This window comes from Glycine soja, chromosome 10 (assembly GCF_004193775.1).
Source record: "Glycine soja cultivar W05 chromosome 10, ASM419377v2, whole genome shotgun sequence".
In the NCBI taxonomy this organism is placed as follows: Eukaryota; Viridiplantae; Streptophyta; class Magnoliopsida; order Fabales; family Fabaceae; genus Glycine; species Glycine soja.
This window is the reverse complement of record NC_041011.1, coordinates 21594009-21602891: the sequence shown is the minus strand read 5'-3', so window position 1 is coordinate 21602891 and position 8883 is coordinate 21594009.

Genomic DNA, 8883 nt, shown 5'->3' with positions numbered 1-8883 from the left:
TAGTTTTTCTTCCTCATCCCTCTTATCTTTCATAGTTAGTTAATCTTTGGCCACCTGTGAAGGTGTTTGAGGATGCAACACAAACTTTGTTCCAAGGTGGGTGAGGATTAACTCATTATTTAGGCCATTATAGATGATTTTTCTATCATATTGTCATGGCCTACCTAAGAGAAGGTGTCCTGCCTCTATAGGAACTACATAAATCACTTAATCCTTATATGTTCCAATGGAGAAGGGCGCTTTCACTTATTGATTAAAAATCATCTCCCCTTGCTCATTGAGCCATTGAAGTTTGTAAGGCTTTGGATGGGGAGTGATAGCAATGCTCAACTTAGAGACTAATATTGCGCTGCAACAATTGCAACATGAAGCACTATCTACAATGAGAGAGCATGTGCTATAAAAAATTTTACACCTTGTGTGAAAAATATTCTCTCTTTGAGATTGGGTCAAGTCACAAGATTGGCCTCCTAGAATCCTTCTGACCATTAAAAGGTATGCTTCTTCTTGGGGGTAGATTTCTTCACTAGATTATTCTCCTTTTGCTTCTCCACTTTCACTAGAGGAAGGTGAAGTAGTAGCCTCATCTTGGCTACTATAAATGTCTTGGCCCCTTATAATCATGGTTTTCTTGGTGGGGTATTGAGAAGCAATGTGTCCTCTTCCAAGACATTTAAAGCACTTTATAAAGCTAGTCTTCTCTTGCATACTAGCCTTAGGGGTTGCTTTTCTATTGTCTTCCCCTTATCATCTTTGGGCTTAGAAGGTGCAGCCCCTAAGATGCCTTGACCTTGGTCTTTCTTTGGATAAGAGTGAGAGCCATAAGATTTTGAAGTAGGCTTCCTTTTAAGTTGTTGCTCTACCCTTACGTAAAGTTTGACTAGGTCATCCAGGTCCCTATATAGAAGGAGCTCAACCTTGTCCCTCACTTCCATATTAAGGCCACTAAGGAACCTAGCAATACTTGTTCTTTCCTCCTTCCTGAGCCCAACTCTCAAAAGGAGTAGTTTCATTTGTTGCCTATACTCTTCAACACTCATACTCCCATGTCTAAGCCTTTGGTGTCCATAAGCTCTCTTTCATAGTAAGAGGGGATATGCCTCTTCCTAAGGGCACTTTTCAAGTCATTCCAATACTCTATTGGAGGATCCCCATGAATCCTTCTTTCCCTAACCATGGATCCCCACATGTTTTCTTGGAAGTGAATTATTTCTTTCTAGTAGAAGAAGATCAACTTCTTAATCCAACAAGGTGTTTATGAAAAGATTGGTCAGGTTGTATCTCTCCTACTTGGTTTTTTCATGTGTATGGTTTTTACACAATCTTGTGTTTATGCATGAATTGCTTACAGCATGCTAGAATATGGTTTTCTAGTTTTGGCTAAGAGTAGGGTTCTCTTAGGCTTATATTCACAGAGGGTCTTAGTGTTGGATGCCTTAGTCTCTTTTTCCGGGGTGGAGATTGTAACACCCTCTATCCTGACATACATATAAATAAGAAAAACATATAAAAATGTGGAATTAACTAAAATGATTTTATTCAATTAACATAAAGGAGCTCATGTGAGTAAAATGGTCACATTCGCTTTAATGTTACCAAATAAAACTTATTAAAAACATATCCAACTCAGAACAAGGTCGTCAAAGTTTACAAAAGAAATTCTATTAAACCAGAGAGGTGAAATAAAATAAAATAACATCATGCAATTAAAAAAAAACTCATCCCCAATGTCACATCCTATCTGAGCATTGTGTCCTAGAGTCCTCTAGTACGTGGTTCTTTAAAGTCATCCACCTAGTCATCTGCTCCCACGAACACAAGGTTCGAGATCATCACATGATCCAAACACAAATAGCACACAAGGAATGAGTTATTACATTTCTAAAAAATACAAATAAACCAAGGCATGATCAAAATAAATTATAGAAATATTTATAACATAGCTCAACTTAATATAATCCATGCCACTTCACCACTTTATCATTTAAAATTCATTTTTCAATCACCAATCACATTACACATGAATCACACACTCAGGTCAAGACGTAACAACACTCATCTATTTCATAATAAAGAATTAGCAGGAGTTATGCAACAATTATACTAAGACTCAAACCTATACGCAATGTGGCATCATGTCAGTGAAAAATCACACTCAGGCGCTTAGGAGTATATAACAAGACACACCACACAATGGGTATGTCAAGTCACTCTCACTAAGTAAAATCATAAGGTGACCAGTCAGGGTCACACTGTTTTGAGAGAATGCTCCAATCATATGGGATCAACATAGGCTTAAAGGAGCACTCAAACCGAGTGTCTTTACCCCCAAGGCCTAGACTCCGAAGGATCCGTTAGGGCCTCACCTTCCTGATTCAGGTCCAACCCCTAAAATAATTTTTGCACGCAGATGCTGCTCATGAATTATACAATACCCACCACCTCACACTCATTTTTCAAACACGTTTAACACATTGTGCTATAATTTAACACTTTAGGTTCCTAACTAGGAATCCTACACTTTCCCTTTAACACTGCGCACAAACACTTTTCTAATGATAAACACCAGTCGGGTTATTGTATAATTCATAACTCATAACACAAGTATTGTCACATCTAGTGTTAACCACACACTTATTCACAACCAAATCTCATGTTCACAATTTAACATCTCATAATGTCACAATCCACCATCACATGCTTACGTGTATCTCACAAATTAACACATGTTCAACTTTGCCCTTATACTCAACCTCAATAACAATGTTATGATCTCAATGCAACATGTCATCTCAAAATTCATTGCATATTTAATTTATCACTTACACACAATTTCAATCACAATTTCATGATCCCAATATAAAAATCTCGCAATTATAATCATACATGAAAAATTATAATAAATAAACATCCCAAAATAAACTTCAATTTAATCCCCTAAGGATCCCTACACATGTTCATTCTAACTCCAATTGTGATAAACCCATCCTTTACCTCTAATTGGGCTCACGGGTGTAGTCCGATAATGATAGCAGCATCTCTAGTGATTCCTTGATACTCCTCAAGTTTTTCTTTTGATTGTTCTGGTAGGATTTCCAGGCATTACAGAGAAGGAGAAGAGATTGTAGCCTTTTTCACTGTCAACGTGCGAGATTAATTTCTCTCTGAAAAACATTATTTTTCAAATGCCAAAGGTGAGATTGTGTTAAAATTAGTTCCAAAGATGGTGTCCAAAGTTTAGGACGATCCAACGGTTAACGAGGGATATTTCTTCCACCATAGACATTAACTAGAAAATCCCAACAGTCGGTGTGTGCCAATATGAGTTCCAAATCTTGTGTTCAAATTTCACAATGATGCAACGGTTAACGAGTCTAGGATCATCGCTTTACTTAGACAGTTTTGAGTGTATGCAGGAAAAAGAGAGGGTTTTGGGAAAGGAAGAAGAGAAAACACATTTGAGAAGAAAAAAGAGTGTAGAGACGTGTCATAAATGTAAAAAGTGACCTATTATGTCTCTATTTATAGCTAAGATACTCTAGGCTACTTTATTTTTTTTATTTTATCATTTTATATAAAGAAAATCTATTTTAGTCCCTGCCAAAAGAATAAATAAAATATTTTTTTTCTTTCTAAAAACGTATATTGATTTTATTTACCTTAAAACTATTATTTTAATTAATAAAACTATTTCTCTTATTTATTTAATTACAAAAAGTTCATTATTTTCCTAAAATTCTATTTATTTTAAATAAAATATTTTTTTAATTTATTTCATGAAAAATGGGATGTTAAAGGAATTGTAAATTGATTGTGATTGCTTGTAAGAATTATTGATGCATAGTGGAAATCTAATTCAAGTTGTGAATTAGATAACTAGATTAGCTTCTCTAGAAACAGAATGAACAAGTATAAAAGATTGTGTCTTTTTCTTTTGTTCATATCTTTCACTCATTCAAGGTTTAATCAACTCGTTCAAGTTTTATCAAGGTTTTAAAGATTCAAGTTTTATGATTATGAAAGAAAGGAAGTTAATGAAGGATCATGTGTAAGGAAAAATTGATTTAAGTATTGATTACATTCGATTCATATTTGTTTTGTGATACAATTCGATTAGAATTTTTTTTTTCTGCAACATTTTTAAAAAGTATATTTTGTTTGAAAACCAATTCACCCCCTCCCTCTTGGTTTATTGAGTTCCATCATCTTTTTTCACTTGGGAGTGGCGAGGAAGTGATCAACCTCTTCACTACCAAGGGTTCTTACTTGGTGCCAGTTCATATGGGGCGATATGCTAGACTCAAAGTGAAGATTGAGAGGCATTATGGTAAGTCAAAAGACACTTTAAGACGAAGTAGGCTTTCTAATTATTAGATGCAAATAAATAAAAATGATAACAGTTATGTTTTATGTGCTATCAAATCATGGTCTATATTTTTGCATATGAATTTTCAAACAATACATCCATGTAAGATGGTCTAACATAGCATTAAATAGTGCATTTAAGACTTTCATTTAATAGATGTGTCTAAGATTCTCTCTTGCATAAAACATTCTCCTAGGATTCAGCAAAGTCTTTTGAATAATAAATGAAATCCACAATCTGGAAGTGTTGATCTTCATCAAAAAGTACACTCTACTCGTGTAGGCTTGCTATGATGGAAGAAGTGACTTTCCTACTGAAGTGTAAGACATGCTATCAACATGGACTCTGCATGAAGAAAGGACGTGCATTTAATGCAAGCATTAATTGCTCCAACGACCTCAAGACTTTAGACGAAGAACAGAGTAAAGAATCCATCCACTAAGAGACAACAAATACTTGAAGATGAAGGTTATAAATAGAAGAAGCTTTGAAGATACTACACACAAATCTACTAGTGAATTGTTCTTTTATTGTTTCTTGTTTTGCAAATCTCTGTATAGACACTAAACTCTTTGTAAATCTATGCATGGAGAAGGGATGTGCATTTAATAAAAGCATTAACTGCTCCATTGAACTTAAGACTTCAGACAAAGAATACAGTGAAGAATCCATCAGTTGAGAGACAACAAATACTTGAAGATGAAGGCTACAAATAGAAGAAGCTTTGTAGATACAAGACACAAATCTACTTGCGAATTATTCTTTCATTCTTTCTTGTAAAAAGATCTTTGTAAATTTCTGTGTAGATACTAAGCTCTCAAAACACCTTGTACACCTTGAGAGAAAAGACTAAAGTGTTCAGTTAAGTTAAGCTTGGGGTAGTAGAGCTTGTCGTTGTAAGAGTCAAAAGTGGTAATGAAGAATACTTGTAACTTTTGATCAGTTAGTGGAAACTTGGTGGGTTGCCAAGAACTGAACGTAGTCTCGATATAGAGATGAACTAGTATAACTTCCTTGTGTTATTCGTTATTTCTTTTCTCTGTGTTGACTAACAAAAGGTTCAAATTTTTTTTTAGATCCTATATTTGTTTTTGATCTATTAAGAAAAATATTTTCCCATCGTCTAATAAAACCTATCTTAAAAATCTCTTATTTGTTTTCAGTTAAATTTATATTAAACGATAATAAAAGTGTTTTCAGTCCTAGAAAAAGTTTAAGAATTTCTAAAAACACAATTCAACCCTCCTTCTTGTGTTATTGGTACCTACACATTATCTCCATAAAACTTTACCCACTTAGTTAGCCCTTAGGTATAATACCTATTTTAGCAACACTTGGGCCATTGTTCCCTTCTTGATTGTAGTTTTGGGCCTTGCCCTTAATTTTATCCAAAGTTGGTGTGCCATTCACCAACCAAAAACTACACGGTCTTGACCAAAATAATGTAGAAGCAAAAGACTTTTGCCTTTGATGTTTTGATGATGCCATATGATCGTGATGTTTTGATGCCTTATGAAAATGCGCTTCTCAAGTTTAATTCAAGACAAAAATCCAAGAATACAAGATACAACATCAAGAAGATCTCTAGTGTTTTAGGAAGGGAATTCCAAATTCAAACTATAAAAGGTTTGGCCAAGAAATTTAAGCAAAAATGTTTTTTTTTTCAAGAGATTTACTCTCTGGTAATCGATTACCAATGGATGTAATCGATTACCAGTGGCCAAAATGATTTATAACAGCTATTAGAAATTTGAATTCAAATTTTACACTGTGTAATCGAATACACATGGATGGTAATCTATTACCAGTAGTTACTGAACATTTTGATTCAAATTTAAAGCCTGTAATCGATTACACAAGTCTTGTAATCGATTACCAGAGGAGATTTTCAGAAAATTATTTCCAAGGGTCACAACTTTTCAAATGGTTTTTACATGGCCATCAAAGGTCTATTTATATGTGACTTGGAACACGAATTTGCTTAGAGTTTTTCAGAACAAAAAGTCTTATCCTCTCAAAAAGCAAAATCATTTTATCCTCTTAAGAATTCCTTGGCCAATCCACTTGCAATTCAATAAGGAATTATTTAAGTGCTCAAATTGATCAATCTATCTCTTTCAAGAGAGATTTTTTCTTCTCTTCTTTCTATTTCTCAAAAAGGATTAAGAGACCGAGGGTCTCTTGTGGTAAAGAAATCGAACACAAAGGAAGGGTTGTCCTTGTCTGTTTCAGAACTTGTAAAGGGATTTTGCAAGATAGTGGAGCTCTCAAGCGGGTTGCTTGGGGACTGTACGTAGGCACAAGGGTGTGGCCGAACCAGTATAAATCTGAGTTTGCATTTTTTCTTCCCTTAAACTCCTTTATTGTTTATTGCTTATTATTTTTATTTAGTAAGATTAATTTGCATTATTATCTAGGAATTCTTGTTTAAAAGGAATCTTGGGTTGTTGGGTTAAATTAAAAGTAGAATTTTTAATTGGGGAATAGTTTGTTATATCTTAATTCAACCCTCCTTCTTAAGATATCTGAGACCACTTGTCCAACAAATAATAATAAAAATAATGATATGTTTGTGTATGATTCACTATGAATAAATTAATATATTGTAGTTTTGTATGATTGAAATTTATGAATAGAACAATCATTGAATGTAGTCGATCGTGTAACCTGATAATTAATTAAATTCTTATATTGAAGCTAGTATATATATTTCACTTTTGTCTTTAGATTGTGTGAATAATATTGGAGTCTTTTTGTATGGTTGATAATTGATCTATATATATAGAGGTGATCAATATGTGTTATGGTTTTATTACACGTTAGATTCAACTTATAGGTCAAGTGTAACCCAATCATGATGTAATAACTAAGCTATCATTCGGGTTGTCTGCTAAAGGAATAAAGGAGATATTTCATGTAATTATTTAAATAAGAACTCGGTTTTTGTATTTTTGTTTTGTGATTGTCACGAAATAAATAACATAAAGTAAATTGCAATATAAATTAAATGACAATAAAATAATTAAGTAAAGATAGAAATACTAGACTTGGATAGTGACGTTGATCTTGATGAATGAATGTCTAGGTTTGGACTTCGAATTTGTAACTTCACAAATCTCTACTCATCTCTCTTGCTCATCCCCAATTCACTGATGTATTCTGCCTCAGGTCCCGCATGATCGCGGATTCTAAACTACTTGCCTAATACCCAACCCCTTGGATATACCGACACAAGCAATCATCATTAATGGTCAAGATTTAGTGAGACTTAACCAAGATTATTCTATCCCTAGAGATAATCCTAACTAAGTATTTGATTCATGTTCAAGTTTCAACAAGGCTCACTAAAGTGCAAGTCCTACCTAAGACAAAGTATCAACTAAATTCATTAAAAATAACTAAAACATAAAATCCTACCTAAGACAAAGTAGCAACTAAATTTAAAGCTAATTTAATTCAAAACAAGGCCTAAAGTTGACTAAAATGCCAAATAAATGCCACAAAATGCATATGAATATCCGGTAAATTTGAAATTTATCATAAGGATAGTCATTCATCTGAAAGCAGTCACGGATGATTGTCGAGGTCTCAAAAAAGGCTACATACGGAGGGTTCTGGCGATAAAGGGTTTTGACAAACGAGAAGTTGAGTGAAGTGCCACCATGTGAAGTGTCGTAGTGTGAGAGTCGCCTAGATGTCAATAATTAGGGGCATTACAACTTTCATTGGTGCTTCCCACATTTCAAACTCGATCGCGGGAGATCCGAGAGGTACGAAAAGTGCACTTCCAACATTTAATGCAAGAGGGACTTTTGAGGTGGTAGTAGAAACTATATAGTAAAAGGAGTAGGGGAGTCAAGCATGTATCTAAAAGAAGAAAGGGGAAGTGTTAGATGTAAATAGGAATATGGGAGAAGAAAGTGGCGTGAATTAGAAACAGTTAGAGAATATCATTGAGGGACATTGTAGCGGTGTGGCGTCCCTAAATAATGACTGGTTTAATAGTAATAAATTAAATAGCATAAACCATGGGAATTTTTTTTTTCTTTTTCTCTCTCTCTTTTTTTTCCGTACTATTATTCATTTCATAGTAATTAAATTCAGAAGGAAACTTATCACTATAGAGTCCTGAATGGCCAGTTCACAACTCTATTCGGATTCTTTTCTTTCTGATCAATCATAACCTCGAAACTATTTTTTTCTTTCAAAAATATACCAGTCATCACTTTAGGTCGTCACGTGAAAGATAATAAAATAAAATGCGGTCGGTAAACTCTTTTCAAATAAAGTTTGTTAACACTTCCTTTTCAAATAACAAGATTAAACATAACATTCATCATCTAAAACTGTCCAAAATATGGGAGTTTGCAAAATGACATAGTGACATCCAGAGCAAAGGTATCAACTGTGGTGGCTTCAGCCACATATATACAATCATCAAAATTTCTATACAATAGGTCTACCCACCCAAAAATCAAAAGAGTAAACCTAGCAGTCTGAACTACATACACCCGCCC